This window comes from Salvia splendens, chromosome 2 (genome assembly GCF_004379255.2).
Source record: "Salvia splendens isolate huo1 chromosome 2, SspV2, whole genome shotgun sequence".
Classification (NCBI taxonomy): Eukaryota; Viridiplantae; Streptophyta; class Magnoliopsida; order Lamiales; family Lamiaceae; genus Salvia; species Salvia splendens.
In genome coordinates, this window is record NC_056033.1 from 13,262,057 (window position 1) to 13,272,044 (window position 9,988).

The following is a 9,988-nucleotide window of genomic DNA, read 5'->3' on the forward strand; positions in this document are numbered from 1 at the left end:
TACAGATTCATTTCCATCAATAAAATATTTAGGACGGTTGTCCTTATTTAAAAGAAAGCCCACCTCAATTGATTAATTCTCTACACTTCCTTTCCTTTGGTATCTCGATTCCCTTGCGAAGTCTCACCTTTAGAATTTAAATAATACATATATCAACATACTTTCCAATTAAATCAATAAAATGCATGCATCCTAAGCGATGTTATTTATCTCAGTTTTCGGTTATTCGGCGGCTGCTTACACCCTTAATTCCTCCATTAGCTCCTCGTATTTTTCTCCACGATATCGAAATAAAATTCCCAAAATTAATAAAAAGTAATTAAATTATCGCAAGCATTTCCCCTCAAACTATATTTATTTCGGACTTAGGATATAATTATTCGTTCGTTGAAATATTCCGAAATTAATTAGATAATTCGTCACTATTAATTATCGGCCCAAAGATTTATTTAAAAGCCCCAAAACATAATTATTTCCCCCACTTTATGTCTCCAATTAAATTAATATCAAAACCCAAAATCAAGATCTCACATCCTCACTCTCGGTTCTCTCTCTTCTCTCTCCCTCTTCTTCTTTCTCTTCTCCTCTCTCTCGCCGGCTGGAATTTCTTCCAAATCTCCCGTCGGCTTCTTCCGTTCGCCTCACGACGGCGGACGCCGCTGCTGCTACTGCTCGTCGGGGAGAGGTTGCTTTCACCGGGAGGAGCTGCTGCTGCCGTCCGCGCCGCTGCGCCGTCACCGTGAGTCGTCTCCAGCCGCTGCGCCGTCGTCGTGAGTCGTCTCCAGCCGCTGCACCCGACGCTGCCGTCGCTGCCGGGAGGTGCTGCCTCTGGCGCGAAGGGTGCCGCCACCGTGAAGATGTGTCGCTGCCGCCACAGCGCTGTCGTCCAATTCATCCACCGTTCATCACCGAACCAACCCCGAACAGATACCACGTAGCCCCGATTAACTCCGATTTCAACTGAAGAGCTCTGTTCTTATTCAAGGTATGTTTCTTCCGTTCTTAGATTTCAATTACACTATGATGGGGTTCAATTGTTGATGGGGATTTGTTCGTATAAATTGTGAGAGTTTAAGATGGCAGATATGGGTGAATGCAGAAAGTAAGCGTGTATTGATGTGTATAGAGTTCAAATTTAAAAGGAATTTTTACCTTCTGCCTGAAGTTGAATTGGGATGATAATAGTGTTGGGTGAACAAAGAGGTTCCTCCGGATGTGGTTTCTGTCAACAGAGATTACAGATGTTGATTTCGAACAACATTGAGAAGTCTACAAAACGAATTGATGAAATTGATTACCTTGAATAGAAGTTGAAGAATGGTTCTTGCTTTCTTGCTTGCAGATACGATAGGTGAAGAAAAGAATAACTGATATATGATTTAATGTAGTGGAGAGGGGGTTGGGGATATGGGAGAGATTTGTGGGATAGAGGGGAACGGTTTCAACGTGGAATTAGGGGATGAATTTCGAATTCCCCTTTTTTTTATTTAATGTGATTTTGCTGAAGTTGGATTTGTTTTGGTATTTTATTTGCAGCTTACGGAGGAGAAATATCTACTCACGGAGGAGGAAAATCTGCGTAGAATATTTAATTAAAATTTGAATTAAAGATATTTTATTTTAATTAGTTTAGTTTAATTCACAGCCCATTGTATTTTATTTTAAATTGTGCAGTACACAATTTATTTATCACGGACTGGACTTTCATATTATTTATTTTATTTATCGGATCCAACATGGAATTGAGTCCAATAAATATTCCTCACGGAAAGGAAATTATTTAGATTCGCGATGTAATTTATTTCATAATTTCTAGCTCTCATAACAAATAATCAATTATCCAAAAACCTTTAATCTACCCCCGTGTTCAATTATTCGAGCAGCCACGTCACATATTCAACACTGTTGACCCAGTCAAAATTCCAACTCAAAATTAGGTCACGAGAGATATCCAACAACTTTACTCGATAATTAATTCGCGGACCTCGCAATATCAAAAGCATTAAATACATGTACTTTAGGGTTCAAAAAAGTGGGGCGTTACAGTTTGTGATAAACATCAAACTTCCTATGACCTTTGCATACTCTTCTTGAGCGACAGAATCACTCATATTCTTGCTCAGATGGATATTGAGCTCCAAAGGAGTCTTTGCTGGCTTACAATCAAACGAGTTGAATTTCTTAAGCATTTTCTCAACATAATGAGATTGCGTTAAGGCAATTCCCTCATTAGTCCTCAATATTTTGATTTCGAGAATCACATCAGCTAGACCCATATCTTTCATATCGAAATTTCTTTTCAACATGTTTTTTGTCTCGTTAATAATGGCACTATCGCTGCCCATTATCAACATATCATCAACATACAGACACACAATAACAAACCCGTTATCTGTGTTCTTAATGTAAACACACTTATCACACTCATTGATAGTGAATCTATTTGCCAACATCACGTTGTCAAATTTCAAATGCCATTGTAATGGTGCTTGCTTCAACCCATATAATGACTTTACCAGTTTGCATACTTTACGCTCTTGCTCAGGCACAACAAACCCTTCGGGTTGTTCCATATATATTTCTTCTTCCAGATTACCATTCAGAAACGCAGTTTTCACATCCATTTGGTGAATCTCAAGATTGTGCAAAGCAGCAATCGCTAGAAGCACCCAAATGGAAGTGATTCTCGTAACAGGTGAATAGGTATAAAAAAAGTCATACCCTTCTTTCTGCTTAAAGCCTTGGACAACTAGGCGAGCTTTGTACTTATCTATAGTACCATCGGGCTTATATTTCATTTTCAGAATCCACTTGCACCCTAAAGCCTTACAGCCTTCAGGCAAGTCTACTAACACCCAAGTGTTATTTCTCATGATGGATTCAATTTCACTGTTGATAGCTTCTTGCCACCACGCTGCATCTGGGCCAGATAGAGCTTCCGCCAATGACTTTGGTTCGTCATCCAACATAAAAGTTATGAAGTCAGGACCAAATGTTTTAGCAACTTTAACTCTTTTACCACGTCTTGGTTCAACATCCTCAGGACTTGACCTCGTCCTTTTTGGAGGATTAGAACTAGTGGATTCATCCTTTATTCTTTCACTAGAACGATCCTCTTGCCTCTTGCAAGGGTAAACATTCTCAAAGAATATAGCATTCCTTGACTCAATCGTTGTTCCTTCAGCCACGCCAGGCACAGCTGATCTATGGACTAGGAAACGATAGGCACTACTATTAAGTGCATGGCCAATAAAGATGCAATCGACTGTTTTAGGGCCTATTGCAACTTGTTTCGGAGGTGGTACTTCTACCTTCGCTAAACACCCCCACACTTTGAGGTATGAATATGAAGGTTTCTTCCCTTTCCACAACTCATAAGGAGTCACATCCCTATTTTTAGCGGAATTTTATTCAGGATATGATTCGCTGTTAACACAGCCTCCCCCCACATGTTCTGGGATAAACCAGAATTAATCAACAGAGCATTCATCATCTCTTTAAGTGTTCGATTTTTTCATTCAGCAACTCCATTTGACTAGGGATAATATGGAGCCGTTGTTTGGTGAATTATACCACTTGCATGACATAATTTTGCAAACGGGGCTACATACTCACCACCTCTATCACTTCGAACACACTTAATTCGACAATTAAGTTGATTTTCGGCTTCATTTTTGAAGTCTTTAAACGCTTCAATTGCCTCATCTTTACTTCTTAATAAGTAAAGGTAACAATACCTTGTGCAATCATCTATAAATGTGATGAAGTACTTTTTACCACCTCTAGTTTGCACAAATTTTTAAATCACATACGTCTGTATGGATTAACTCTAGAGGTTTTGTGCTCCGTTCTATCGAACGAAACGGTAGCTTGGTCATTTTTGCTTCAACACAGACTTCACATTTTTCTTGTGAGTTAAACTTATCTACTTTTAGTAAATTAAGATTTACTAATCTTTTTATAGCATTTAGATTTACATGTCCCAATCTTTTATGCCATAAATCAGAGCACTAAAGCAAATAAGAGGATGTGTCATATTCCTTATTGCTTAATCCTTTTCCACGGTGAATGACCGTAACATTCAGTTCAAAAAGCCCATTCACTAGATGACCTTCACCTATGAACTTTCCATACTTGGTCAATATAACCTTGTCACACTCAAATTCTAGTGAAAATCCATGATTTACTAGAAGTGAGCCTGACACCAAATTATTTCGGATGTCTGGGACATGCAGCACATCCTTGAGGGTAAGAATCTTTCCAGATCCTAATTTTAGGAACACATTACCCACACCAACCACCTCGGAAGAGGCTTGGTTTCCCATACGTACTTTTCTACCTCCAACAGATTTGTAAGTAGAAAAAACGCTTCTCTCGGAGCACACATGACATGTGGCACTCGTATCAACAAACCATTCATTTGGATTATTACCATGGTCCACGTCGAAGACCACTGCGATCACCTCGTGATCTTTGTTGTTTATAACAACACATTCAAATAATTTGTACAGTATTGTTTCCAACAATAAGTATTATGTTGAACCAAATGTGCATTGGTATATTCATCAACCCATGCATCCCAATTACTACTACCAAATCTAAATTGGTCTTGCTTGTCAAATGACAAACGATAAACATCATTCTCAAGAGAATAGATCTCAAGGAATTAACCACTCCATAGCGCATCGACATTGCGACCGTTCGTTGCTTTATTCCAGCTTTGAATTTCATGTTTCCTCCAGCATCGGTCAACATGATTTCAACAAGAGTACAATATTTCGTCTTGCGATTGTTGGAAATATTGAAGCCTTTTAGACGGGCAAACTCTTGTTATTACAAAAGAACCAAACACTGGAAGGTAAGTAAAACAAAGTAAATACAATAAAAGGAACAAGATGCAAACTATATTCTTCTTCAAGTCGAGTCGAGGTGACCCTCTCTCCGCAAGACGAAATACGCCCCGGCTAGTGCTCACGGATTGACGTAATGTCCCCAAAGATGAAACGACTTTCCTCCTATCGAGTTGAAGCACCTCAAACTCGTAGGCTCCGGCGAACTTGAATTGGAGGTGAGAACCGAGCAATGCAAAGCTCCTAAGATGCGAACTAGAATGCTTGAGCTAGAGAGAAGAGAAAGTGTATGTTGTGGTGTGTCTTCCATCTCTCAAAACAAGCCTATTTATAGGCTAGGAAAAACAAGTGAAAGGTCTTGCAATTAGGCCACCTCATAAACATTTGGAGGTTACACCATATGAAAGGCCAAAGGCCTAGCCTTTTGACATTTTCACACGTGTTTTTCCTACACAACAATGTCAGGCCAAGGCGATCGCCCTCCGGGCTCCCACGGTTGGAACCCCGATTAGTTCGGTTCACAACCGTTTCCTAGTCCGAAAACAGAATATTCGGCCCCTCCTCAAACCCAAAGTTCAGGCGTTCCGGGTGGCTACCGGCCTTACCCGATCGATGACCAAGATGCCCCCGAAGGGCTATACGGGTGGACACCCGAGCCTAGAGCGAGGTCGAGCGGCCCTCCCAAACTCTGACTCCTCCTACTCGCGGTGTCCGCACACCGTACACTCCAGCGGAGATGGAGCAATTGTTCAAGGCGTTCTTGTTAATCTCTGAAGATCCCGAGGTTGGCACGAACCAATCCGGCGATCACTATTGGTGGCGCATTTGTCGCCGGTACAATGAAAACCGACCGGAGGGAACAATCGGGTGCAACGAGAGTATGGTGCGCAACGCCATCTACAGAGCCAACGAAGAAATCCAAAAGTTCCAGGGGTATTACCTCCAGGAAGAGCAGTCGGCGGGGAGCGGCCGGAGCGAGGTCGACGTCATCACTGCCGCGATGAACACTTACCAATCCATGAACTACAAGCCGTTCAAGTACCTCAACATTTGGCAAGAGACGCGGTCGCATCCGAAGTATAGGGGAGGCGTAATATCCTCCTCTAGCGGCTCCTCCAAATGGTCAAGATTGGTATCCCTATCCGACGCCGGCTCCGAAGACGTGGCTAGCCAACTCGCCGGAGCTAACTTGGGTAGCCCCGACGCCGGCCCGAGTGGTTCCCAACGCCGACCGCAGGGAAGGAAGAAGACGGCGGCCAACCACCGTCACGCCGCGACTCCATCCAGCGATGCTCCTGAACCCGCTCCCGTTCCCGTTCCCTATGCGCCACCTCCACCCCCACCAACTCGTTGTGGGGGATTTTGGCCCAACTCAATTTGGCCGATAGGTCAACTATGACCCCCGTACAACTTCGATCGCATGAGGCCATGATATTGGGCCTCCAAAAACAATTGGGGGTAGTGCCGCCGGATGAATAGTCTTCCACTGGGGTATTTTTAGCTTTAATTATGTAATTTTTAATTTTTAGTATTTTAATTATGTAATTTTTAATTTTTAGGAATTTAATTATGTATTTTTTATTTTTTAAGATTTTAATTATGTCTTTTTTATTTTATTTGTAATTTGTAATATTATTTTGGTTTTTTTAATGAATTTTAATATTATGGAAATGTTTTTATTTAAATTGAATAATAGAATGATGGGACCCTTGTGCTCGTCCTTGCGGAAGAGCACAGTTGTGGGTTGTGCTCTTACCTAAGAGCTGACAGAAAAAGTGGGGTTGGGCCCATAACCGTGCTAGTTGGCAAGAGCACGGTTGTGGATGCTCTTAAGAGTAGAAGATGGATCTTACATGTGTTGAACAAAATGATTAAATGAACTTGTTATGTAATGTAACTATACTAAGTATTTTGCCCTGAATCAAAAAACAACTACAACATTCATTACTATTTGCCTAATCGAATAATAATTTATTATGCATAATTTATGGTAAATGTAACACAGAGGAACTGAACAATTAAATGTTCAACTCCAACTACAAATTTATAAAGAGAAATGATAATAGCAATGTCATAATGAGGTTAAAATAGTAATTGTGCATTATATTATTATTTGTATTTAAAATGATGTTATGTTTATATACTTTATTACCCTTTGCATTAAATTGTTCATTAATATACTTAATTAAGGACATTGCTCAAATTATGCATATTCAATTATTTTGTTAACATGCAACCTTTATATTTATGATTGACATTTTTTTTAATCTCATCTTTCTATTCATTTATTTAAAGACACATTTAAAGTTTTAAATTAGTGTAATTCCATTGATTCTATATTTACTGTTCAATTATCTATCTAATAAAGTAAGGATATATTTATTAGCAAATAATTTATAATGGATTTCTTATCGAATTAATTTTATAATTTTAATTGAAATAAATTACTAAGTCTACATAATTAATATTTGTTCTTTCCAAAATTTAATCTCTATATATTCTTAATTTTTGAAACGTTACAATTGAACCTCGATGAAAAACCAATAATATGTTCTTAACTCGTCTATTTTTTAATAAAATAGTACTACTATTAGACTTCTTGGCTCCACTCCACTCACTATGCAACAAATTAAAATTTGATATATAATATTACTAATTAAGTTTAGTGCTTTTATTTTTAGAATATTATGATTTTAATTCTTTACTTTCACAAATTTTAACTTCTTTTAAAATCTTAATTTTTGAAACATTACACGAACCTCAATAAAAATAGTCACATATTCTTAACACATCTATTTAAGATTCGAAAGATATATAGTTAAAGTTTCCTCTTTTTCTTGGGTAAACTGCTTCTAAAATCGTGAACTTTCACAATAGTTTGGTATTTCCCGTAAACTTTAAAAGTTGCGTCAAAAATCATGAACTTTGCTCCGGTGTGCCGATTTCCCGAGTCGGGTTTTCCGGCTAAGTAGAGTGCTGACATGTGTAAGTGTCTGATGTGGGTGATGTTGTGGACGCTGATATGTACAATTTAAAATTTTTTAAATCATCACATACCATATAAAACCCCCAAACCCTAACCTAACCTAACCAAACATCAGAAATTAAAAATCAAATTTCTTCTAATCAGCGAACATCTTAAGATTAACTTGAGAGCTTCCACCGTCATCAACAGCCTCCCTCGCCAAATCCCTCCATTTCTTAGCGTTTTTCCTCATATCCCTACTCTCATCTCCACCGTCCATCACCATCTCTAAGCACCGCACGATCTCATCTGCCTCCACAATCTCCCCCTTCACAGCTCTCACTCCACACCTCCACGAATCTTCCATCAGCTTCGCATTCGTCACCTGATTCATCGCCTGCGCCATCGCCACCCCCGCCGCCACGCTCTCCAGCTTCGAATTCCACCCACAGTGGCTCACGAAACATCCGACGCTCATCAGGGAGGATGGTGATGATCTCCAAGCGATGATTTTCTCCCCTGAGCTGAATTGGCATCTGCCTGAGATGGGTTCTCTCTCCCCGTCGTTTTACGTTTGCAAATTTTAGACATAATTAAGGGAGATTTATTTAATTTAAGGGATGCAGCGATTTTTTTTTTAATTTTTTTATTCGCAAAACACAAAACGACGTAGTTTTGTGTTCCGGCTGCCTAGTCACGCTTCCGGCTGCCACATAAGATAAGTTTATGCCGAAAAACTACCGGGTCGGGTCGTTTGGGAAATTTGCACAACCCGACAAAGTTCATGATTTTTTACGCAACTTTTAAAGTTTACGGGAAATACCAAACTATTGTGGAAGTTCACGATTTTAGAAGCAGTTTACCCATTTTTCTTTACAAAATATTAGAGTTATTGGTTTATTCACTATATTATGCAGCAAATTAAAATTTGATAATCATACTGATTGAGTTTGCGGATTTGATTCTAATTCTTCATGTTCTAAAATTTTAATTAATTTAAATTCTTAATTTTTGGAATATTACAATCGAACATCGATAAAAAAAATAATCACATATTCTTAAAAGTCTATTTAATATTTTTAAGTTATATAGTTAATACTTCCTCTTTTTAGTATAAATATTACATTTTTCCATACAACAAATTGAAATTGGTAGTGTATCATATGGAGTATTAATACTTGTTGAGTTTGCGGTTTTGATTTTAAAATTTTCATAATTTTAATTTTTTTACATTCAAAAGTTTTAATTTCTTTAAATTCTTAATTTTATTAATGTTACAATTCAGATAATATAACCATATGTTGTTAAAATTTTAAAGCTATTTTAATATTTTCTTCCTAACTCTTTAAATATAGATAATATTAATAAAAATGAGTTTATGATTATTTATATTCTTGATTTTAAATCTCAATTAGTTGATAGTATATGATACAATAAAATATTTTAAAATGTGAGTAGTATTCTCATCCAATTATTTTCATAGTATAAAACAATTCCTAAAATTATGGAATATGATCTTATTTTTCGGAAACAAAGTAATACGTATATATCTTGATATATTGATGATGGGAACAAAATAGTGCATATTTCATGGTATTATTAATGTTAGGGTAAAATAGTCTCGATTTAAAAAATAGTTATAGCAAAAAAACATAAGGATACTCTAAATCACTACCCATTTTATAAATGTGTAGTGATTTAGAGACATAATGTCTCCATAATACCCCTATGTCATTTTGCCAAAATTAATATTGTATGTCGTGACTAATTTACCCTATTGTTATTTTAGAAAGACAAATCTTAAATTATGAAGTTTAATTCACACATGCTTAGCATGCTTACATTCAATGTATTCATAATTTTAATTAGAGAATTTAAAATCTGAATTAGAGTATTGTTAAAGTACATTTGCTAGTTTTATGAGAAATGTTCATAACGTTTATAAAATATAAAATTAAAAATGATTGTTCTTATATATAAAAATAATTGTTTTTAAAAATAAAATTACTATTTTTATAAATTATAATTATGATTCTTGTGAGTAAAAGTTATTAATATTATTTTAATAAATAAAAGTTATTCTTTTCATTAGTAAATTTTATTGTCGTAATAAATTATTTTCAAGAATATTTGTTTATGAATAGAAATTATTAATGTAAACAATAAATTTTAT